The 24,169-nt window shown below is 41.5% G+C and overlaps 1 pseudogene; it reads left to right on the top strand.

The window, feature by feature from the left end:
- The first annotated feature begins 19,713 nt into the window (after positions 1-19,713).
- On the top strand, positions 19,714-23,542 carry LOC131277411 (thyroid receptor-interacting protein 11 pseudogene; annotated as a pseudogene).
- Positions 23,543-24,169: the final 627 nt, after the last annotated feature.

Raw genomic sequence — 24,169 nt, 5'->3', positions numbered from 1 at the left:
AAGACAGCCTCCCTAATGCAAGGAAATATTTGGTAACCAGATACCTGAGGGAGCCTAATATCCAGCATATGGAAAGGAATCCTTGATCTCAAAATAAGGAGACAAACAACCCATTTTAAAAAATGGGCACGAGATTTGAACAGACAGTTTTCCAAGGAAGAAATACAAATGGCTAAGAAGCACATGAAAAGATCCTCAACATCAATAATTAGAAGGGAAATGCAAATCAAATCTATAGTGAGATACCATCTTACACCCATTAGACTGGCTACTATAAAAACGAAAGGACTTCAAGTGTTGGAGAGGATGTGGAGGAAGGGGAACCCTCATTCCCTGCTCGTGGGAATATACAATGGCCAGGCATTGTGGAGGACAGATTGGCAGTTCCTCTGTGCTTACTGTTCTGGGCCTCTTAGAAGAGTTGGTCCCATTCTAGGGAAGCAGCTCAGGGCTGTGGAGCCGCTGCTCTCACTCAGGACAGATGGCTGGACCTTCTCACCCCACCCCCTTCTCTTGTCCCCTGCACTTCTGAAGGTGGTTTTCACAGGGTTGCCTCCTGGAAGGGGAGCCAGGCAGGGCTTCTGGGGCCCTGTCACTTCCATGCAGGTGACCACGCTGTTCTCCTAGAGCCCTGTCACTCAGCAGATCCTAAGTGTGACGAGGAAGAATACAATGTGCTCTCAGTGGGAAAATCCAGGAAGGTTTTACAAGAAAAGCTTAGCAATGAAATCTTTGGATGAGGATTAGCAGTCCTTTTCTTTTCTTTTTTATTTTAATAAATTGATTTTATTGATCCATGTATATGTTTTTAGGAAATCAGTGTTTTATTGATGTTTTAAGAGAAGCATACAGTTCATTCAAAGTGTACAACCCATGGTATTTGGTGTAATCGCGTTGATGTGAATCGTTACCTCAGTCAGCATCAGAATATTTTCATTATTTCAATAAGAAGAAAAATAAACTAATAAGAAAATTCTTCAAAACTCTAACGGATTTCCATGCTGGAAATAGGAGCACAATTAAATTTATGTATTCAGGAATTTTATTGAGATATATTCACATACCACACAATTTATCCAAAGTTTATAATCAATGACATTTATTATAATCACAATGTTGTGCATTCATCACCATAAAAATTTTTAGAACATTTTTAGTACTTTAAGGAAAAACCACGCCCCTTAGCAGTCCTTCCCCATCCCTACATAACCACAAATGTAACTTCATCTTTATAGACTGATTTACATTTTATATAAATAGAAGCATGCAGTAGGTTGTAGTTTCTGTCAGGTTTCTTTCAGATACCAGAAGTGATAATAAAATATTAGCATTTTGTAGTGTTAACATACATTTGTTCAATTTCAAAGAGAACAGTCATATCTGCAGTTTTATCCATAGTCATATTTCACACTTGGTTTTACTATGCTGAAAAAATAACGTTTGATTACACTCTCTTGTTTGTTACATCTTTTTCTTAAGTAACAAAGTTTAAAGTCTCCAGTGCTCAACTCTTTACTGTAACCTCACTTTATTTTTTACTTCATTTTTTACATTTAATAATTGAATATATAAAGAATATTTTAAAAAGAAAACCCTGTTGGATAAAATCATACATTTCTAAAATATATTGCATACATATACACTTTTTTTCAATCATACAATATATTACACAATATATTTGGTTAATGGTAACTTGCTCATATGGTATTTGTCCTTTTGTGTCTGGCTGGCTTCCCTCAACATAACGTCCTCCAGATTCATCCACGTTGTCATATGCTTTATGACGTCCTTTCTTCTTACTGCCCGCATAATGTTCCGTCATGTCAATACACCACAGTTTTTTTAATCAGGGCAAGTGCCTGACAGCCACAACTGGAAAAAAAATACAAATATATATTGGCTGGTGCCTGGGATGTGCTTCACTCACCATCCTGTCCTCCAGGTGCATTCCCGTTGTCGTGTGGTTGATGACTTTATTTCTTCTTAGCACTGCATGATCTTCCGTCGTGTGAATACAATACAGTTTATCTGTTCATCAGCTGTTGGACACCTGGGCTGTTTCCAGGTTTTGGCAATTGTGAATAACGCCGCTATGAAGGTAGGTGTGCAGATTTCTGTTGATATCACTGTTCTCAGTTCTTCCGGGAATGTACCCAGTAGTGGAGGTGCAGGATCACGTGGCGAATCTATATTCCACTTCTCTAGGAACTGCCAAACAGTCCTGCACAGTGGCTGTAGCATTCTGCATTCCTACCAACAGTGAATAAATGTTCCTGTCTTTCCACATCCTCCGCAACACTTGTAGTTCTCTGACTTTTTAATAGTGGCCTTTCTGATATCTGTGAAATGATATCTCGTCGTGATTTGCATTTCCCTAATCATTAATGATGTTGAATATTTTTTCATGTGCTTTTTGACATTTGTATTTCTTCTTTCAACAAATGTCTATTCATGTCTTTTGTGTCATTTGTCTTTTTATTGTTGAGTTGAAACATCTCTCTCTATATCTGGGATATTAAACCCTTATCCGACATGTGATTACTAAGTATTTTCTTCCATTGAATTGGCTGCCTTTTCCTTCTTCTGACAAAGTCCTGGGAGGTGCAAAAGTGTTTAGTTTTAAGGAGGTCCAATTTATGTAATTTCTCTTTTGATGTTTGTGCTTTGGGTGTAAGGTCCAAGAAACCACCACATAACACAAGGTTTTTAAGATGCTTCCCTACATTTTCTTCTAGTAGTTTATTGGTACTTGCTTTTATATTTAGGTCTTTGTATCCATTTTGAGTTGATTCTTTTTTTTTATGTTATTATCATTTATTTATTTATTAATTTTTTAGAAAGCTTTTAAATATACTTCTCTTCCCTTCCCTTCCCCCCACACCCATTGTCTGTTCTCTGTGTCCATTCATTGTGTGTTCTTCTGAGTTTGCTTGCATTCTTGTCATTGGAACCGGGAATCTGTGTCTCTTTTTGTTGTGTCGTCTTGCTGTGTCAGCTCTCCGTGTGCGCGGCACCACTCCTGCGCAGGCTGAACTTTTTCGCACAGGGCAGCTGTCCTTGTGGGGGCGTGCTCCTTGGGCATGGGGTTTCCCTACGGAGGGCACACCCCTGCGGGGCACGGCACTCTTTGCGTGCATCAGCGCTCCGTGTTGGCTAGCTCACCACATGGGTCAGGTGAGCCTGGGTCTGAACCCTGGGCCTCCCATCTGGTAGGTGGATGCTCCATCAGTTGAGCCAAATCTGCTTCCCTTGAGTTGATTCTTATATAGAGAGTGAGATAGGGGTTGCCTTTCATTCTTTTGGTTATAGATAACCTGTTCTCCCAGCAGCATTTGCTGAAGAGTCTTGTTTTTTCCCCATTAACACAGGCTTGGAGGGCTTGTCAAAAACCACTTGACCATAGAGGTGACGGTTAATTCCTGCACTCGCAGTTCTATCCCACACATCGCTCCCTCATTCTCTTTTTATTGCAGTATCATGCGAATTTGTCCAGCGTAGCTTTGTAATATGTTTCAAGGTCAGCCAGTGAAATTACTTCTGTGTTGTTGTTCTTTTTTAGAATACTTTTGGCTATTCACATGCACTTCCCTTCCAAGTGGTTTGGTAATTGTCTTTTCTGTTTCTCTAAAGTAGGCTGTTGAAATTTTGCTTGGTCTTGCAGTGAATCTATAAATCAGTTTGGGTAGGATTCACATCTTTATGGTGTTTGGTCTTCCAGTTCACAAACATGGAATGTCTTTCCAATTGTTTCGGTCTTTTCAAATTTCTTTGAGCATTGTTTTGTAATCTTCTCCCTATAGGTCCTGTACGTCTTTTGTTAAATTGATCGCTAGGTATTTGAGTCTTCTTGTTGCTATTGTAAATAGAATTTTCCCCTTTTTTTCTCCTCAGAATGTGGAATACTAGTGTACAAAAATATGACTAATTTCTCCGTGTTGATCCTGCTGCCTGCCATTGTGCTGAACTCATTTATTAGCTCAAGTAGCTTTGTTGTAGACATTTCAGAATTTTCTAAACATAATGTAAGGTGACTTCCTCTTTTCTTATTTATACGTCTTCAATTATTTTTTCTTCTCTAATTGCTCTACCTAGAGCTTCTGTTACAATGCTGAATAACAATGGTGCTGGTGGGCATCCTTGTTTAGTTCCCAGTATTAGAGGGAAAGCTTTCAACCTTTCCCCAGTTGGTACGATGTCAGGTGTGGGTTTTTCATGTGTGGTTTTTATCACATTCAGGAATAATCCTTCTATTCTTCTGTTTTGAAATGTTTTTATAAGAAATGATACTGGATTTAATCAAATGCTTTTTCTGCCTCGATTGAAATGAGCATGTGTCTTTTTTTCCTTCCATTTATTAATGTTGTGTATCACAATGATCGTGTGTCTTTTTTTCCTTCCGTTGATTAATGGTGTGTATCACAATGATTGATGTTCATATGTTGAACCAGGCATGTCCACCAGGAATAAATCCCACTTGATTGTCATGTATAAGAGTTTTGATATGCTGCTGGATTCAATTTATAAATATTTTGGTAAGAATTTTTGCAACAATGTTCATTAGAGGGGTTGGTCTGTAATTTCTTTTCTTTACTGTGTCTTTATTTGGGTTTGGTATTACAGTGATGTTGGCTTTCTAAAAAATGGTGGGTTATTTTCCCTCCTTTTCAACTTTTTGGAAGAGTTTAAACAGGATTGGTGTTAATTCTTTTTAAAATGTTTGGTAGAATTCACCTGTGAAGTGACATGGTCCTAGATTTTTTCATTGTTGGGAGATGTTTAAAGACAGTTTTAGTGTCCTTCAATATGATTGGTTCGGTAAGTTCTTTTATTTCTTGTAGTGTTCATGTAGGCTGGTTGTGCTTTTCTTGGCATTTGCTCATTTCCTCTAGGTTGTTTAGTGTGTTGGCAGACAGTTTCTCAGAATATCCTCTTATGATCCTTTTTAGTTCTGTGGGATCAGTCATAACTTCCCCTCTTTCATTTCCAATTGTATTTATTAGGATCTTTTTTTTTTCGTTGTTAATCTTGGCAGGGGTTTGTGAATTTTACCGATCTTCTTCTCAAATAACTGGCTTTTGGTTTTGTCTGTTTGTTTTTATTTTCTTTCTCAATTTCCTTCAATTCTATTCTAATCTTTCTTATCTCTTCTGCTTGCTTTGAGGATGGTTTGCTGTTCTTTTTCTTGTTTCTTCTGTTGTTCAGTTAATTCTTGGATTTTAGCTCTTTCTTCTTTTTTAATATAGGCTTTTATGTCTTTAAATTTCCCTCTCAGGACTGCATTTCCTGTATCCTGTAAGTTTTGATAAGTTGTGATCTCGCTTTCATTTGTCTGAATACCTTTACTGATTTCACTTGCAATTTCTTATTTGACCCGCTGATTACTTAGGAGTGTGTTGTTCAGACTACATACATTTGTGAATTTACCTTTTTCTCTCTGTCATTGATATTGATTTTGATTTTGATTCCCTTCTGGTCTGAGAAGATGCTTTGTATAAATTGATGATGTTTATATTTATTGAGTGCTGTATTGTGCCCTGATATGTGGTCTGTCCTTGAGAAGGATGCAGGGAGGGGTACGTTCAAAGAATATCTAATGCACTGAGTTTGGATGCTGTGTTCTGTATATCTGTGTTAGGTCTAACTGACTGATCAGATTGTTTCAGGCCTCTATTTCCTTGTTGGTCTTCTGTCTAGTTCTATCTAATGTTGTGAGAGGTGTTTTAAAGTCTCCACTGATTATTGTAGAGAGGCCTGTTTCTCTGTTCAATTTTCCCAGAGTTTGTTCCATGTATTTGGGAGACCTTGGTTAGGTGCGTAGATATTTATGTCTGTTATACCTTCCTGGTTACTTGTCCCTTTTATTAATATTTAATGGCCTTCTGTATGTCTCTTAACTTTTTGCACTTACAGTCAGTTTTCTCCAGTATTAGTATAGCTAAGCCTGCTTGTCTTTGGTTACTATTTGCATGGAGTATCTTTTTCCAGCCTTTCACTTTCAGGCAGTTTGTATCCGTGGGTCTAAGGTGGGTCTCTTGTACGCAGCATACGACTGACTCATGCTTTTTTTTAATACATCCTGTCAGCCTATATTTCTTAATTGGTGAGTTTAATCTATTCTTTTTTTTTTTTTTTAAAGATTTATTTATTTATTTAATTTCCCCCCCTCCCCTGGTTGTCTGTTCTTGGTGTCTATTTGTTGCGTCTTGTTTCTTTGTCTGCTTTTGTTTCTTTGTCCGCTTCTGTTGTCCTCAGCGGCACGGGAAGTGTGGGCGGCGCCATTCCTGGGCAGGCTGCACTTTCTTTTCACGCTGGGCGGCTTTCCTCACGGGCGCACTCCTTGCGCGTGGGGCTCCCCCACGCGGGGGACACCCTTGCGTGGCAGGGCACTCTTTGCGCGCATCAGCACTGCGCCTGGCCAGCTCCACACGGGTCAAGGAGGCCCGGGGTTTGAACCGCGGACCTCCCATGTGGTAGACGGACGCCCTAACCACTGGGCCAAAGTCCGTTTCCCTTAATCTATTCTTATTCAGTGATATTACTGCAAATGGGTTATTTCTTTCCACCATTTTCTTCTTTGGTTATCATATGTCATATCACATTTTGGTCTGTCTTTTTACTTTTTTAGTTCTCCTTCTATTCTTCTATTCTCTCCTCCAAGCTTCACTCTCCTTTTTCTTTCAGGTTCTAAGCCTTCCCTTAATATATCCTGCAAGACGGATTCTTTATTATGAACTATATTTGCATTGGCTTGTGAATATTATATACCTGCCTTCATATTTGAAGGACAATTTTGGTGAATGCAGAATTCTCGGCTGGCAGATTTTCGCTTTTGGTCTCCTAATTTTATCATAGTGCTGTGTGCTTGCCTCCATGGTTTCTCATGAGGAATCTGTACTAAATCTTACTGGGTGTCCCTTGTAAGTAATGGTTCTCTTCTCTCTTACTGCTCTCAGAATTTTCTCTTTATCTCTGACGTTTGATTTTCTCAGTAGTATGTGTCTTGGAATAGGTCTATTTGGATTTATTCTGATTGAGATACAGTGGGCCTCTTAGACATGTAGCTTAATATCTTTCCTCGGAGTAGGGAAATTTTCAACTATTATTTCCTCAAATACTTCCCTCCCCACTCTCCTCTCTTCTCCTTCCAGATCTTTTATGACATGATTGTTGTTGGTTTTTGAGTTGTCATTTAACCTCTCTGAGCCCATGTTCATTTTTTCCTACTCCTTTCTCTCTATAATTTTAGCTCTTCTGTCTTTGGTATCACTTATTCTTTCTTCCTTCATTTCGAGTTTGCTGTATGTCTTTAATGTGTTTTTGATCTTACTACTGTGTCTTTCCTCCCCATTAGCTCCGTTACTTTTCTATTTCGGGTTTCACATTTTTTTGTGTGCTTGTTTAGTATCTTCTTGATCTCATTAATTTCTTTAGCCATATTTTTCTTTCAATTTGATTTTGGAACTGTGTATGCATCTCATTAATTAGTTTTCTCAAATCCTGTGTCTCTTTTGAGGCTTTGTTATATTCCTTTTCCTGGGTCATGTCTGCCATTTTTTTTAGTCTGGCTTGTAAATTTTTGCTGATGCTAGGCATCTGATTAGGATGCAGTTTCCTCAGATGCTCAGTTTCTTTCTTTTTTGTTGGGCTTTGGTGGTGGGAGGCTGTGTGCTATTGCTGCTCTTTGATTCTGTGTTCCTCCTGGATGGTTTGTCTTGTCCCTGTTCTTTGCTCAAAACAGGGCTCCGCACCCAGTGTCAGCCAAAGGGTTGCTGATGCAAAACATCATTATTCTGTTGCCTTTATACAAGGTGTTTATTTGGGGTAGAAGCTTATTTACCACGCTCTGAAGTGCAAGTTACTTCCCTCACCAAAGTCTGTTGCCACAATTTGGAGGAAGATGGCTGCCGATGTGTGCCAGGGTTCAGGCTTCCTGGGTTCCTCTCTTCCTGGGGTTCATTTCTCTCCACGTCCAGCTCCTGTCTGTTCACCACAAGTTCAGCTCTAGACTAGAAGGCTCTCTAGGCTTTGCCTCTCTCTACGAAGTCAGCTGTAGAGTATCAGGCAAATATATCTGTCCTCTCCCTTGGGCTTCAGCTGTGTCTAAAGAGCTCTCTCTGTTCCTCTGGCGATGATCTCCTGTGTGTTCACTTCCTGGGCTCCAGCTCAAAAACTCCAGCCATCTCTTTTGTCATGTTGTTTTCTCTGTGAGTCCCATCCACCAAGGGGCAGGGATACAACGTCCTGCTGATGTGGCCCCATCAAAGCCTTGATCATTATTTAATCACATAAACCTCTGAATCCAAGATAATGTACTATACCCTGAGGAAAAGACCAATTTATGAGCCTAATCCAATATTTCTTTTTGGAATTCATCAGTAATATCAAACTGCTATGCCCAGTAATGAGTTGCATACTTGCTTCCTGGGGCCTTCGGAGGGAAGCCATAAAGGATAGCAGAAGCCTCTGCAATTTATTTTTAATTTACTCATGTGTTCTACCTAGTTCTGCTCCTGGAAGGTACTCTTTGGCAGCCCTTTCAGGTCAGTGCCTGGCTGGAGCGTTTTTGCTGTGACACAGACTGGAACAGTGTGGTAGAGGTTCTTGCCTGGAGATGAAGAGCCTTGTAATTTAAACTTTCTCAGAAAGAATTCGTCAGACTTCTCCAGCAACCCCCTCTCTTTTCCTGGGTAGGAAATGGTTCCACTCCCCTCTGTGTCCTCCACAGTCATTCCAGGTTAGTAGAGTAGGAGATTGAGAGGGTCAGATCTCCTTAGTCCTTTGCAGTCTCCCAAGGCAAACAATGGGCTGGTACTGCCCAGCCCGGTAGAGCTCCTGGGACTCCGCAGACCAAATTTGTGGGTTCAAAGTTTTCAGCCTTAGGCTGTGTCCCTCTCTCTCCTCTTTGCTGCAGAGGCGAGTCCTCCACACTCAGTCCTGGCTATAAGAGAGTGAGATTGAGGGGTCCCACCTGGCCTGGAAAGGCTGGTGGGGACACAGCAGACCAGATTTGTGGGTTAGAATGTGCAGCCTTAGATGGTGTCCCTCTCCATCCGCTTTCCAGGGGCTGTGGATCCCTGGAGACCCCTTTGTCTAAAGTTGGCTGAGAGGCCTGAGTATTGTGAAGTCCTTAGAGTCGGGGAGGGTGCCAGGAGCAGTAGCTGCTGCTTTCCAGTCACAGTTCTTCTGCCGCGATTCCCCTCCTTTGTCCGTCTCTGTTCTGGGTGGGGTTCAGCCTTCACCTGCTGTCCTAAAGCCTAGAGATCTTTTTCCAGTCTGTTTCAGCCTGTCCTGCAGATACTTTTCTGGAGGAGGAAAGAGTCCCATGTCTTTGTATTCTGCTCTCTTCTTGGAATTCGTGACTGGTGTCTTCTTTTTTTAAAGGTTTATTTATTTATTTATTTATTTATCTCCCCTCCCTCCCCCACCCCAGTTGTCCTCTGTGTCTATTTTGCTGTGTGTTCTTCTTTGTCTGCTTCTGTTGTTGTCAGCCCCACGGGAATCTGTGTTTCTTTTTGTTGCATCATCTTGTTGTGTCAGTGCTCTGTGTGTGCTGTGCCATTCGTGGGCAGGCTGCACTTTCTTTTGCGCTGTGCAGCTCTCCTTCCGGGGCGTACTCCTTGCGGGTTGGGCTCCCCTATGCGGGGAAACCCCTGCGTAGCATGGTGGTCCTTGCGCGTGTCAGCACTGCACATGGGCCATCTCCACACGGGTCAAGGAGGCCCGGGGTTTGAATCGCGGACCTCCCGTGTGGTAGACAGACGCCCTAACCACTGGGCCCAGTCCGCCGCCCGCATTGTTTTTATATAGGTAATCTTTTTTTTAATTTAACTGACTTCTTTCAATCCTTTCAAAACTAATACTATCTGAACATAATTTGCCTAGATATATATTTTTATTTACTTTCAAAAGATACGTAGATCACACAAAATGTGACATTAAAAGCGGTAGGAGGTCCCGATGCCCCACCCCGCACCCCACACTTATCCCACATCAAGAACTTCTTTCATTAGTGTGGTACTTGCATTGCATTTGATGAATACATTTTATCAAATGATGTATCAAATGATGAAAACTATTACTTACAGTGTAGTTTAAACTCTCTTCAGTCCATCCAGTGGATTCTGGTAGGATATGTCATGTCCTGCATCTGTCCCTGCAATATCAATCAGCACATCTCCAAGTCCTGAAAATGCCTCTGCATCACACCTCCTTTTCCCTTTCCCTGCGTTTAGCAACTCCAGAGGCCACTGTGTCCACATCAATGATACAATTGCTCCTATTGCTAGAGTAAAAATAATTCTGTTGTAGAATACCATTAAGTCCACTCTAGTCCATATTTTCTTTGTCTATCCCTAGGACCCTGGGATGGCGATGCTCACTCCTTCTCTCGATTGAGAAGGGGCTTCTTTCCCACATGGCTGGTGGATGTGACTCTCGTGCCCACAGCCGTAGACTGTCTTGGTTCCCTGGTGTGGTTGTTGTCCATCCTCATCTCCCTCTCAGCTGACCTGGGTAAGTCCAATGAAGTGGAGTGTAGGTGGTGCAGCAATACCACTGAGACTTAGGGCTCAGGTGGAACCTGGACAGCCCAGAGATTGAAGTCTCCTGGGCATACAGCAAACCCAGCATCCACCAGAAGTTCAATAAAAAGGGACAGAAGAGGCATTGTAGAAAGTCATATCTGAGTCTAACTCCATCACAGGAGGACAAATTGCTAATTAGGGCCTACCGTTAAGGCACTCACATCATACACAAAAATTAATGCCAAATGGATCAATGACCTTAATACAAGAGCTAAAACATAAAACTGTTAGAAGAAAGTAAAGGGGAAATTTTCCAGGACCTTGGATTTTGTAATGGATTCCTAGATATGATACCAAAAGCCTGAACAACAGAAGAGAAACACTGATAACTGGACATCATCCAAAAAAAAAAAAAATGTGGGGGTGTTATCAAGAATATGAAATGATAACTACAGAATGGGAGAAAATAGTTGCAAATCATACTTCCAATAAGGGCTTATTACCCAGAACATACGAAGAAAGTTTTTAATACCATAAAAAGACAACCCAAAAGAAAATGATCAAAGGACTTCAAGAGACATTTCTTCAAAGAATACATACAAATGGTCAATAAGTACATGGAAAGATGCTCCACATCATAAGTTATTAAGGAAATGCAAATCAAAACCACAATGAGATACCCCTTGACACATACTCAATGATTATTAGTGAAAGAAAATAAAACTCCAGAAAATAACAAGTGTGGATGGGGATGTGGAGAAATTCCTGTTGGAATTGAATTATGCCCTCCCCTTCCCAAAAGGCATGATCAGGTCCCAATCTCGGGCCCTGCAGGTGTCAACCCATTTGTAAATAGGACCTTTGCAGATGGTATTACCTAAGGTGTGTCAAAACTGAATGAAGGTGGGCCTTAATCCAATTTGGCCGAGGTCCTTCTAAGCAAAGGAAACTGGAAACTGGGAGAGAAGCCACAGGGAGCAGTCAGCAGCTAGAAGTCAATGGGTCCAGAAGAGGGAAGAGAAGATGCCACCCTGTGCATTTTGTCATGTGACAGAAAAGCCGAGGAACCACAGAACACAGCCAGTCACAAGACACTGACCCCAGGAAGGAGCCAGCCTTCCAGTCTCTGAAAGTCTTAGCCAATAAACTCCTGCTGTTCAGGCAAATGACTTCATGGGAATTGTTTTAGCAGCCAAGACACTAAAGGAGTTTTTGGGAACGGAAAGTGAGGTGCTCCTATTACGAATACCTAAAAATATGGGAACAGCTTTGTAATAGGTATGGAGTAAAGGCTAGAAGAATTGTGAGCATTCAAAAAATGAGTGAGAGCTGGAAAAAAAGTTTGTTATCATCTTGGAGAATGCGTAATTCATCATGAACAAAATGTGAGTAGAACTGATGTTAAAGGTACCACCGGCAGGGCCTTCGAAGAGAATGATGACTGTGGCATTGGAAGTTTGAAAAGACCCAATCCTTGCTAAACAGCAGAGAACTTAGTAAAACTGAGTTTCTGATGTTGGATGGAAGGCAGAATTTTAGAGTGATGAACTTGGACATTAAGCTGAGGAGACAGATATCCCAGCTAAATGTGGAAGGTACAGCCTGGTTTCTCCTCGCAGCTCATAGTGAAATCAGAGAGGAAAGAGAGAAACAGAGGATTGAATTGTTAAGCACATACACATAAACAAATAAAACAGTGATTGATGATTTGAAAAATTCTCAGTTTATCCAGATAATGTTTCTGAAACTAGGGTCAGAAATGGCTCTATCAGAGACTTCCTGAGCTTTCAGAGAGTTCCCAGAAGACAGGGCCCAGGTAAGGGTGAAACCCAACACCCTACGCTAAAGAAGGTGTGGCTGAACAGGGGTCCACTCGGCCATTTCAGTGGAGGTCAGGACTGGAAATGCACTTGCCCAGGCAGGATCTGTGGACTGTTCTATTGTCTGATGGTGTGGCTCCTCCTGAACCACACGCAAAGCCAACAAGGTTTTCTCCAATCTTGTATGAGTGGAACCACTGCCAGCCTGGACTGAGGGGAACAGAGAAGGCCTGAACTGATGTGCTTAGAGATGGTGAGTCTTGTGCCATGTTGTTCAAGGAGAGAGCCACCACCCAGAGCTTGGAGATCGTGGGGCTGTGCGCTGGACTTGGGTACTAATGGAGAACCGGGCCACCATTCCAATGCTCGGAGAGTGTGGAACCAGTGTTTGGGGAGAGCAGGGCCTCTACACAAAGGCTTAGAAGAGGTGGGCTGCTGCTCTATCAGGCACAATGGACTAAGCATCAAGCCACAGGTGGCTTTCAGATCTTGAGAGCTAATAGAGTTTGCCCTGCTTGGTTTTAGAATCGTATGGAACCCATGACCTCTGTTTTCCTGCTAATTTGTCCTTTCTGCAATGGGAATATTTGGTCTACGCCTGCTCCACCATTGTACATTAGATGCTGATAAGTGGTTTTCCAGGTTTCCACGTCCATCTGAAAGGGGAATTTTGCCCCAGGATGGACCATACCCGTGACAGATTTTGCTGAGAGTTTATTTGAGAGTTTATTCTTAGCATTGTTCTAAAATGGCATAAGGTTTTGGGGATGTTGTGAAGGAACTCACGTATTTTGCATTTGTGAAGAGCATATCCTTTGGTGGTAGGTAGCAAGGGAGGACTGTTGGGGATTGAATCATAGCTATGACAAAAGGCACGTTCAGGTCCCAACCCCTGGTCCCATGGGTATGATCTCATTTGTAAACAGGAACCCTGAAGATGTTATTAGTTAAGGTGTGCTCAAATGAATGAAGATCCATGTAGCTGAAGTCCTTATGGGCAAAGGAAACTAGACACACGGAAAGCAGCCCCGGGGAACAGCCAGAAGCCAACAATCAAAGGAAACTGGAACAGAAAAACAGAAGACGTTACTATGTGCATTGTCATGTGATGGAAAATCAAGGAACCACAGAGACTGCAGGCCAGCTAGAAGACACCAACCCCAGGAAGAAGCAAGACTTGTAGGCTCCGAAGTCTTTAGACAATAAATTCCGGTTGTTAGTCACACCCTGGCAAGGTGTTTGTTTTAGCAGCACGGAAACTAAAACAGAACCCTCCTGAATTGACAGTGGGAATGTAAAATGCTGCCATCTGGCCATTCTTCAAAAAGTGGAACATACAATTACCATATGACCCAGAAATTCTGTCCCTAGGTATATATTGAAAAGAACTGAAAACAGGGACTCAGATAACTGGACAACAATGTTCAGAAGAGCATTATTCACAATAGCCAAGGGTAAAAATGACCCAAATGTCTATCAGCAGCTGAATGGGTAAACAGACTGTGGTACACATATACAGTTGAATATTATTTAGTCATAAAAAGGAGTTTTGATTTATGCTCTAACATGGAAGGAACTTCAACACATTATGTTAAATGAAAGCAGCAAGGCATAAAAGGACAAATATTCTGAGTCCATTACCATGAAACAGCTAAAGTAAACCAAGCCATAGAGAAAAAGAGAAGATTAGAGGTTACCAGGGGCCAGTGGGAGATGGAAAGGGCAGTCATTGCTTAGTGGACACAGAGTTTCTGTTTGAAGTGATGAAAAAGTTTTGGTAATGGATAGTGGTAATGGCAGTATAACATTGCCAGTGTAATTAATGCTGTTGAATTGCAGGCATAAACATGGTTAAAATGACAAAATTTATGTTACATAGGTTGCCACAATACAAATAATTTTTTAAAAGAATTTGAGGAAATGGGATGGTTAGTACAAATGCTAACTTCAGACACAAGTCATTGATTTGTAATTTGGTGAAATATCCTCTACCTAAAAATCACAAGGTAAGAATATATCAGGTAGAAATGTTGAGCTACTTTCAGTAGATGGAAAAAACCCAAAAAGACATCCACTGAGACTCACTGAATGGACATGTACTATCAAGCAGCCTAGTACAACTGACCAAAAAGAGAAGACTGTGTTGAAATTTGGCTGACAGTGCACCCGGGAAAAAGGATACACCATAACAATGGATCTGTAGAAAGGCAGACAGACTCACTACCAAGATGAATGTAGACAAGCTAAGCCAGTCCAGTTATTTTTCCATTGTTTCCACTGAAAGACCAATGAAGATATGCAGGATATACATACAGTATTTATCTTTTAAGGTTAACATACTGAGAAGAACTTATCTTTTCACTGTTTCCACTGAAGGAATGATATAATTAGGAAGAATATACATACATTATTTGGGGGACCATGTTTAAGGTAAACATATTGAGATAAGAAACTCGATAGACTCAGGGAAGCATAGAGTATATTTTTTGTAAGTTCCAAGATGTGTTAAGTAATAAATTGTTTAGATATTGCTAACTTAACAAAAACACTCGGGGGAACCAGATGTAGCTCAAGTGATAGGACTTCTGCCTACCAGGTGAGAGGACCTGGGTTTGATCCCTGGGGCCTCCTGGTGAAAAAGAAGAAGAGAAAGCATGCCTGTGTGGTGAGCTGAGTGATTGCACGAGAGCCCACGTGGCGAGCCAAGTGCCGCTGTGGCAAGTCGAGTGCCCACGCAAGTGCCCACGTGGCGAGCCAAGTGCCTGTGTGAGTGCCCACGTGGCGAGCCAAGTGCCTGTGTGAGTGCCCACGTGGCGAGCCAAGTGCCTATGTGAGTGCCCACGTGGCGAGCCAAGTGCCCACATGGTGAGCCAGTGGCAACACGGGTGAGTCACACGGCAAGATGATGATGCAACAAGAAAAAAAAGGGAGATGGAGGGGAGAGTCAAGGAGAAACACAGAAAAAACCAGGAACTGAAGTGCCACAACTGACAGGGAACCTCTCTGCACATCAGAGGTCCCCAGAAGCGAATCCCAAAGAATCCTAGAGGAGAAAAAACGAGAAGAAAAGACAAAAAGAGAAAGAGAGAGAGAAATAGATACAGAAGAATACAGATTTAAAAAAAAAAAAAAAAGCAGGGCAGGAGAAGGTAGGGAGGGGAAGGGGAAAACACTTGTATGTTTTTTTTTAAGTAGATTAAAATAAAGAACCTCTCTATGATGGACATCATTGAATTTAGACAAACATTTGGAAAATAACAAAATTCTTTGACAGACATATAAGAAACTATCAACTTACATTTATTTCTTTTTTTATTTTTTATTTTTGTCTTTATTTTTTTAATGTTACATTCAAAAAATATGAGGTCCCCATATACCCCCCACCGCCCTCCTCCCCCCATAGCAACATTCTCCTCAGTCATCATGAGACATTCACTGCATTTGGTGAATACATCTCTGAGCATCGCTGCCCCTCATGGTCAATGGTCCACATCATAGCCCACACTCTCCCACGTTCCATCCAGTGGGCCATGGGAGGACATACAATCTCCGGTAATTGTCCCTGAAGCACCACCCAGGACAACTCCAAGTCCCTAAAACACCTCCACATCTCATCTCTTCCTCTCATTCCCCACACCCAGCAGCCACCATGGCCACTTTCTCCACACCAATGCCACATTTTCTTCCATTACTAATCACAATAGTTCATGAATAGAATATCAGTAAGTCCACTCTAATCCATATTCTATTCCTCCATCCTGTGAACCGTGGATTGGTTGTGTCCTTTCTAGTTTACAAAGCACTTTCACAAAGCTTATGTCAACAAACTCACACAGAGACTATCTACCAAGGTACAGAACAAAGTTGTGTTGAAACAGTCACCAAGGCACAAGCAGCCCTCAGCTCAGTCCTGGCTTTATTGCTCTCCTGGCTGTGCAACCTCAGGATTCAGTCACTCAAGTCTCTTCAGGTCACATTAACTTCAGTTTCATTTTGATCCTTACAATAATCATATGTGGCAGGTGGCGAAATAAATATCACCCCCATTTCACAGATAAAATAACAGGAATGCAGAAATTAAATGGCATGGTCAAGTTCACCCAGCTACTGAGTAGCAAAGCCACGACTTGATGCCATATCTAATATTCTGTGATTGTACCAAGCTTTGAGTCCAACGACATGAAAATATACATCTAATGGGAAGAAATATTTGGTTAGTGAGTGGAAGACTGGCATATATACATTGATTTAACAGGAAATATGCAACGAGAATGAGTCACTCTTTGACTACGCATTGAATTAGATGCCAACCATGAAAATGGATACAGCTTCTCTTCAAAACGATCTAAAGTATTTTAAAAACAGGAATCTAAACCAGGAAAATCAAAGGCACACAATCTTTAAATCAAAGGCATCTGATCTTACACATGGTTGACCACTCTTAGCATTTATTGATTGCTGTACCTAATACATGATACTAAGGAAGAATAGAAATAGGGCCAAAGTAACATACCCAAACCAGTCTAGGGAACCATTCTTAGGAATCCACCAGAACATCCTGACAGCCAACAAATTATAGATGTAACTCAACTTGCATAATAATGTTCCTTAAAATATAGCATGGAAAAAAATCCAAATTCATTGAGTTGAATCACTGCCAATGCATAATGCAAACCTTTTAAAGAAATATTACATTTACGTACAACCTACAACATTTTTGTTAATGGAATCACTATATGATGACAGGACTGCTGAATTAAGATTCATATATTATACAAGATCTATGAATGTTATAAATTGAATAAATTGTTAAGGGGATCAAACTGCAAGGGAATGGTCAGAGTTGGAAGGAGAGTTGCTTTTCTGGAAGAGCAAGTTCTGGAAAGGAAGGGGATTCCAAGTCAGATAGGAAACATAAAGGGACAGAGATCAATAAAGAAAAACAACACAAGATATGAGCGGATAAAGAATATGACAGGTAGGTTCTATGACATGTGCAAAGGTCCAGTGGCAGCAAAGAGTGAAACATGAACAGGGAATTCTAAAATAATAGTGTTTTCACTGGGGTAAAGGCTTTAAAGAAGGTTCATCATGAGAATCCTAGGAAAGTGGACATTTTGCACAAAGGCTTGTATGTCAACACAGTGAACCTTATGGTACATGATGGATTATAGACATTGTAACAAGAAAATAAAAGGGGCTTTAGATTATATAAATGGTACATCAAAAATATCAGGGATTCCCATATACCCCAAACTTCCTGCTTCTACACTTTTACCCATTAACATCTTTCATCAATATGGTATATTGGTTGCAATTAATAAACACAGATTGAACTTACCAAATGCAATGGATGTGTCAGGATGATGGGAGTGAGTGTTGCTGGGGGGGGAGGGGTGCGGTGGGGGTGGCAGGGTTGAATGGAACCTCATATTTTTTTAATGTAATATTTTTACAAAATCAATTTTTAAAAAATTAAAAAATAAATAAATAAACACAGATTGAAGCATTGCTGCTAAGAGTGGTGTATAGTTTACGTTACGCTTTACATTTTGGACCACACAATTACCTATGTTTTGACAACTGTACAATGGCTTGTATATGTCATTACAATATCACGCACAACTATCTGAATATCTCAAAAATAATAGGGGCTGAAGACGATGTGTGAAAAAACTATAAATTTATCTCAGTCTGATTTACTGAAGGAGATGTATTAATTCATTACTCTTTCCTTAATTGTAACTATCATGAATTCTAACAAAACTTCTATACCAACACAATGGCTTGGTGATGAGGTAGTACTTGGAAATCCTTAATTTTATGTAAGACTGTCCTGTAAAACCACAAATTTCTAATGGAAATATTTTTTCAAAAAATTACAAACTATAAAGTATCTCTATGAGAAATAAAAGAGAACCTAAATGAAAAATATAGACTACCTAGATGAACAGAGAGATATAACTTTCTCTTTTTAAAAAAATTCTTTAAAAGATTTATTCATTTATTTATTTCTCTCTCCTTCTCCCGCCCACCCTGCTCCTCTGTGTCTGTTTGCTGCATCTTCTTTGTCTGCTCCTCTTGTTGTCAGAGGGGCTGGAATCCGTGTTTCTGTCACCTTGCTGTGTCAGCTCTCCGGATGTGCGGCACCATTCCTACGCAGACTGCACTTTCTTTGGTGCTGGGCGGCTCTCCTTACGGGGCGCACTCCTTGCGCATGGGGCTCCCCTATGCGGCGGACACTCCTACGAGGGGGACAGCCCTGTGTGGCAGGGCACTCCTTGCGCGCATCAGCACTGCGCATGGGCCAGCTCCACACGAGTCCAGGAGGTCCGGGGTTTGAACCACGGACATCCCATGTGGTAGAAGGATGCCCTAACCACTTGGCCAAGTCCGCTGCCTGAGATAGACCTTTTTGATGGGCTAGAAACCTTAATGTTATGTCAGTTTATTCTGAATTAATCTATAAACTGAACGGCTGCAATGAAAATTGCACTGATTTTTTGGAGAAATTGACAAGTTTATTTTAAAATTGGTAAGAAAAGGTAAGAGAGCTAGAATAGCCCGTGTGAGAATTAAATGAGAAAATGCATACGAAGCACTAGGCAAAGTGTCCAGCACTTGTACTAAAATAAGACAGTCAATAAATACCATAATTAAAATGCTGCATCTTAAAATCGTTACAATTTTGAGCTTCTCACACATTAATGAGCACAACACCTGCTTATCTTCTTAAACGTTGTTTCTGAATCAGCAGATCTGGGATGTTGCCCGAGACTGCGCATTTCTAAAAGAGGTGAACACACATTTTAAAAATTTGAAATGAATTCCATTTTTTCTATTTTTTCACTTTTTCCTTTCCAAGTATTACAAAATATTTATTTTTGAATAAAAAATATACTTCTAAGAGAAATAAGTACGAGGCATATTCTTGCCCTAAACAGATTAAAATGTAGAGAAAACAAACTAAAAATCAACTGTCATAAAATTGGACTCCAATAAGCCACTGCTGCTCTCAGGGCAGGTGTCCCTGCACTGGGGTGGAGGCGGCAGGAATTGCCCGTGGAACCGGGGAAAGTCAGGAAAGCAGAGGAAGAAAAAGCCCATTCAGATGGGGGGAAGGTGTGGGAAGGAGCGGAGGCTCCGTGGACCTGACTGAGTCACTGGTGGAGGCCTGTGGTCAAGCCCCAGGCCAGGTCTTGGTGTTTCTGGGCAGAGCCGGGCAGCTAGGGGGAGCCCCTGAACCTGGTGTTGCCCAGCAACCCCTCACTGTGCTGTGGAATCCTGAGTGCTTAGATTTGGACTAGTTCCGTCAAGGCAGCAGTTGGAGGACACTTGGTGGGAGAGTCTGACCACATCGGCTGCTTCACTCAGAGCAGACCGTGTAGGTCCTTGACCCACAGCGATGTCGTCCTGGCTTGGTGACCTCGGCTCCAGCTTGGGACAAACTCTGGGCAGAGTGAGGGGCAGCCTGGCTTTTCTCACTGGACAGAGGTCAAACTTGACAAGAGGGGAGCTGAAGGAAGGCATGGAGGACGTGGAAGCAGCTTTACCTAACTCGAGCAGAGAGGAGAGCGAATCCATTCATTCAACCTTAAAATCAGTGAATGAGAGACTTAAATACTGTGCAGGCTTAGAAGAGAAGCATGAAGCCTCACAGCTTCAAGACAAGCAGCGATCTACAAGTTACCAAAATGAATTACAAGAGGAAGATGCAGACATCAGTCATCTTAGAGTAGGACAGACTGTGCTACAGGAGCAGGTGCAGAATCTGCAGCCAGCCACTGAGTCTGACGTATCTCAACTGTATATGGTAAAGGGTGATCTTCAAGAGGAAACACAACATCATCAAAAGACAACTGAAGATCAAAACCAGAGTAAGATTCAACGGCTTCAGTTCTTAGAGGAGCACAAAAAGGAAAGGGATGAGTTTCAATACCAGCATGAGCAAATGAATACCTCCCAGGCCCAGCTTTGCTTAGAGAAGGATGAGGAAACAAGGAATTTGCAAGACACTATTGAACAAGTCAGAACTCAGATGCAGGAAGGAAGACAGGGACTTCAAACAGAGAATTTGGATATTTCTGTTGAAAAGAAAGCTGAGAGCCTTAAAATAGAATATGGAAGTGAAAGGCTTGATTTATCTAAAGGTGAAATTGAAATGTTAGTAAAGGGGATAAAAGAAAGGGAATTAGAGATTAAAATTCTAAACGAAAAGAATATCTCTTTAAGAAAGCAGATTGATCAGCTGTCCAAAGAGGAGCTTGTGAAACTAACTCACATAATCCAGCAGAAAGATTCGGAAATACAAGCTCTTCATGCAAGAACCTCTTCAGCTCCCTACACCCAGGATGCTGCTTATCTCCAACAGCAAATGCAGGCCTTTGTCCTGGAGAGAGAACACGTATTAGCTGTTCTCAGTGAGAGGACTAGGGAAAATAGCCACCTAAAAAGAGAATACCACAAAATGGTGGACATAGTCTCTGACAAAGAAGCAGTCCTTAGGAAGCTGCAAGAAGAAAATAAAACCTTGTGCACTCGATTTGAAAGTAGTGACCAGAATATGTTTAGAGAAACTGTGCATAATTTATCATATATCATTCGAGAAAAAGACATTGAAATAGATGCATTGAGTCAGAAATGTCAGACTTTACTGACTGTTTTACATGCATCCAGCACTGGTAACGAGGACGGAGGTGTTAACAGTCATCACTTTGAGGAGATACTGCAGGAACGGGATAAATTAAAGCAACAAGTAAAGGAAATGGAAGGGTGGAAACAGCAAGTGATGACCACAGTACAAAACATACACTGTGAGTCAACCCAAGTACAGGAGGAATTTCATCAAATTCAGGCTCAGGTTTTGGTTGATAGTGAAAATAACTGTAGATTCCAAGGAGAGCGTACTGAACTAATCCAACGGTACAAGCAGAACGAAAGCAAACTCAAAAATTTTGGGAAGAAATTAGCACAAGTTCAGCACAGCCTAGGGCAGCTTTGCAACACCAAGGATCTTCTTTTAGGAAAACTTGATATCATTTTACCACAGCTCTCCTCTGGACCATCACCTGTTTCACAGTCAGCAGAATCTCTTAGGGACACTAAATCTGATGTACTGAGGGAGCCTTCTAAATTACTTCAACAAGAGTTACAAGAGTTAAGAAAATCACTGCAGGAAAAAGATGGAACAATCAGAACTCTACAGGAAAAGAATCACAGATTATGTCATTTAATTGCTGCCACCCCAGAGCTAGAAGGAAAAGAACATGAACAAAATGATCCAGAAGTTAAGGAGATAAAGGACAAACAAGATGTTTTTAAAAAGTTACTTAAGGAAAAAGACCTCTTAATCGAAGCCAACAGTGCCAAGTTCCTTTCGTTAAATGAGAATTTCACTAACAAAGTGAAGGAAAATGAACTTTTAAGGCAGGCAGTGACAAACCTGAAGGAGAGAATATTAATTTTAGAAATGGACATTTCTAAACTGAAAGAGGAAAATGAAAAAATAGCAGAAACATCCAGGGTAAAGGAAACAGAACATCAAGCATTACAAGAGGCTAATACCATGATTTCAATCATGCTGCAAGAAAGGGAGTTTGAGTGCCAGGCAATGAAGGAGAAGGCTCTTGTTTTGGAACAACTACTCAAAGGAAAGGAACAGGACAAGACTGGGGAGTTAGATCAGCTTTTAAATGCAGTGAAATCCATGCAGGAGAAGGCAGCTGTGTTTCAACAGGAGAGAGATCAAGTCCTGTTGGCCCTGAAACAGAAACAAATGGAAAACAGTGCCCTGCAGAATGAGCTACAACATTTACATAACAAGGAATTACACTTAAACTGGGAGCTAAAGAGCCTGCATAAGCATGTTTTAGAATCACAAGACTCTTCTACTCGTGAAGCTTTGGCTGCAGAAGACAGGGAGAACAGCCTAAGAAAGAAAGTCACAGCACTGGAAGACAAGCTACTTTCATCCTCTGATGCAATGACGGACGCAAGGCGTCAAGCCAGTTTGCAGGTAGCATCATTGCAGCTCCAACTGAATGCAGTCTCTGCACAGAGGGATGAAACTGCACAGCAGCTTTCCATCTCACAAGAACAAGTAAAGCAGTATGCTCTCTCCTTAGCCAACCTGCAGGGGGTACTAGACCGTTTCCAGCAAGAGGAAAAAGCCATGTATTCTGCCAAACTAGCAAAGCAAAACAACCTTCTGGGGGAATGGAAGACAAAGGCAGAAAATCTGGGAGGAAAACTTTCATCATTACAGGAACGTTTGGATGAGGCGAATGCTGCATTGGACTCAGCAACAAGACTGAGAGAACAGTTAACTCTGAAGGAAGAACAAGTTAAAAATCTTAAAACACAAAATGCATACCAAGAAGAAAGGCTGGATGAGGTACAAAAGAAATTGACGAACGTACTAAAGAGCACGGAAGGAAAAGTGGACAAAGTCCTAATGAGAAAGCTCTTTATTAGATACTTTCAGGCACCAAAAACCAAGCGTTCTGAGGTATTAAGATTAATGGGAAGCAGTCTGGGTATGAAAAAGGAGGAAATGGAAGAGTTGTTCACTGATGGCCAGGGTGCAGTTACCAGGTGGATGAGTGGTTGGCTTGGAGGAGGATCAAAAAGTGTTCCCAATACATCTCTGAAACCTAGTCGACAGCGTGTACTTCATAGTTCTTTCTCAGAACATTTTCTGAAATTTCTACAAACAGAGTCTCATCCATCTGTGCCACCACCAAAACTTTCTGCTCATGATATGAATCTCCAAGATCCACCAGGAAGGACCCAACGAGCCACAAATGTACCACCACATTGTAAATATACAGCAGCGTCCAGAACCAGTACAAGAGCACCTGAGAATCCATTCTTAGCTCCCTGCTCTGCAGCGGTGCCTCTAATCAGCCTTGCTAGACTCGGGACTGGTGGGCCTGGGAATCTTCTTTTGAAACCCTTCTCAGATGTGCTGCCCACATTTACAGCTCTGCCATGCTACCTGACAACACCGCTGCAATTATACTGAAAGACTCTGAAGCAAAAGGCAATCAAGCCAGAAATAACTATACCACTGTGAAACAGGCAAGCCACCCTTAACAATTGTGTGTATATATGTATATATTTTATCATAATGTCACCTTGTAGAAGAAGTCAGGTGTTCGTTTGTACCTGTACTGTCCTTATATTTAATAAAACTATCTATCTTTATACTTGTAGAAATTGCAGGTGTCATAGAACAAGTGTGCCATATAATCTCCCTTTTTCCCCTCTGATTTAAACCCTTTCAAACTTAATTGTCTCTCTTTTACCATAATTGACAAAAAAAAAAAAAGAAATGCAAACATCCATAAAGCAGCTCTTCATTTCCTTCTCTGATTATTTTATGAGAGACAAGCCCTATGCCTGGTTGCCCACAGCACATCTCCAGGACACAGTAGACTCTGGAGGGGAAGGCAGGGATCTCGGCAGAGACAGGCAGCCAGCTGTGCCATGGGGCAGGACCTGAGGATCACCAGGGGTTGACAATGTGAGAAAGCACCTCGGCTGGTGCACCGAATTGCACAGTTCATATCTTCAGAAACGTAAGTTTTATGCTAAATAAACCTCTATTATGACTTACTTGCTTGAATTAAAAGTGCAGGAAGAACTCCTGAGTATTCTATGCATTAGGCCTGGCTCCCAGTGCAGGACAAGGGTGCTGACATCCAGGCTACAGGCCAGCGAGGACAGATGGAAGAGTGGGATGAGAGAGAGGGGTTACTGGCAGGGCCCTGTTTCTTCTCCTAGGAATACCCCACATCACCGTTCTCACTCTGATCGATACATACT

This window comes from Dasypus novemcinctus (assembly GCF_030445035.2).
Source record: "Dasypus novemcinctus isolate mDasNov1 chromosome 12 unlocalized genomic scaffold, mDasNov1.1.hap2 SUPER_12_unloc_3, whole genome shotgun sequence".
NCBI lineage: Eukaryota > Metazoa > Chordata > Mammalia > Cingulata > Dasypodidae > Dasypus > Dasypus novemcinctus.
Note: the sequence above shows the minus strand (reverse complement) of the source record. Positions and strands in the feature narration are given on the sequence as shown.